At 38.9% G+C, this 1,603-nt stretch overlaps 1 pseudogene; it reads left to right on the top strand.

Annotated features, from left to right (window-relative positions):
* The first annotated feature begins 495 nt into the window (after positions 1–495).
* On the top strand, positions 496–994 carry LOC101045739 (small ribosomal subunit protein eS10-like; annotated as a pseudogene).
* The last annotated feature ends 609 nt before the right edge of the window (positions 995–1,603 follow it).

Raw genomic sequence — 1,603 nt, forward strand, 5'->3', positions numbered from 1 at the left:
TATGATTGGCATGTCTTTGTTAATGGGAAGCCAGCAAAGAATCTATCTAGGAATAATCTGTGGCGGCAACTCTTCCCAGATGCCCGAGATTTTTTTACCTTTCCATGGGAACCTGGTTGATGCATAATGTTGCTAATGACTATTCATTTGTAATGACTCAGCTTCAGGGCCTACTCTCCATTTTTGCATATATTTGGAGGGTCCTGAGATTTTTATTTTTGCTTATATAAGCTTTCTTTATAATGGAAGATCTGTTTTTGACCAAGTGTGATCCTTTAAGGAGGTGATTTTTCAAAGCATTTAGCCAGCAATGTTAAGAAACTGTAATAGAAGATTTCTAAATGAAACCTGCATAGTCATGGTACTATTATACTCATTAAAGTAAGTTTATGATACAAAGGAAAGTAGTTACCCAACAACAGTGAAAACATAATCTATCAGCCAAGAGGAGAAAATGGCTTTCCAGCCCCGGCCCCGGACCCTACAGCCGCCGAGATGTTGATGCCTAAGAAGAACTCGATTGCCATTTATGAGCTCCTTTTTAAGGAGGGAGTCATGGTGGCCAAGAAGGAGATCCACATGCCTAAGCACCCGGAGCTGGCAGACAAGAACGTGCCCAACCTTGATGTCATGAAAGCCATGCAGTCTCTCAAGTCCCGAGGCTATGTGAAGGAACAGTTTGCCTGGAGACATTTCTACTGGTGCCTTACCAATGAGGGTATCCAGTATCTCTGTGTTTACCTCCATCTGCCCCCAGAGATCATGCCTGTCACCCTACGCTGCAGCCGTCCAGAGACAGGCAGGCCTTGGCCTAAAGGTCTGGGAGGTGAGCAACCTGCATGACTCACAAGAGGAGAAGCCGACAGAGATACCTACAGACGGGGTGCTGTGCCACCTGGTGCCCACAAGAAAAGCCGAGGCGGGGGCTGGATCAGCAACCAAATTCCAGTTTAGAGGTGGATTTGGTCGTGGACGTGGTCAGCCACCTCAGTAAAACTGGAGAGGATTATTTTGCATTGAATAAGCTGACAGCTAAAAAAATTAAAAAAAAAAAAAAAGAAGAAGAAGAGAAACTGAAGAATCCGAAATTGATCAATTTTTGGTTTGCTCAGAAAACACTAGTTGTTTCTGTGTAAAAACAATAATTGAATTAATTGAATTAAATAATGAATTGAATTAAATTGAATTAAATAATGGAATTGAATTAAATAACAGAAATATTAATGAATTATTATAATGAATTAAATAATGGAACTGAATTAAATAATGGAACACAAACTTGTTAAAAGAGACTATAGCTTTTTGGTCAAAATAATTAATTATACTAAAGTAGTCTAAATACACAAAACAAACTAAGGATTCCACTTCTTTTAAAGAGCAAGAAGCTGTGGAAAGCATGTAGAAAGTGATCTTAACCAAATCGGTAAGTTAATAATACAGAGGAAATAAAAATATGAGCATTATGGGTTATTTTATGTGAAAGGAAAATAAAATCTTGGGACCTTAAACTCACTATATCACAGGGAAAAGTTAAGCTTCAGAACTGAGTCACACAAAAATGCCCCGTTTTGTTCTTAAATGGATAGCTTCAAAGACAGAAGGC

This window comes from Saimiri boliviensis, chromosome 12 (genome assembly GCF_048565385.1).
Source record: "Saimiri boliviensis isolate mSaiBol1 chromosome 12, mSaiBol1.pri, whole genome shotgun sequence".
NCBI classification, from domain to species: Eukaryota; Metazoa; Chordata; class Mammalia; order Primates; family Cebidae; genus Saimiri; species Saimiri boliviensis.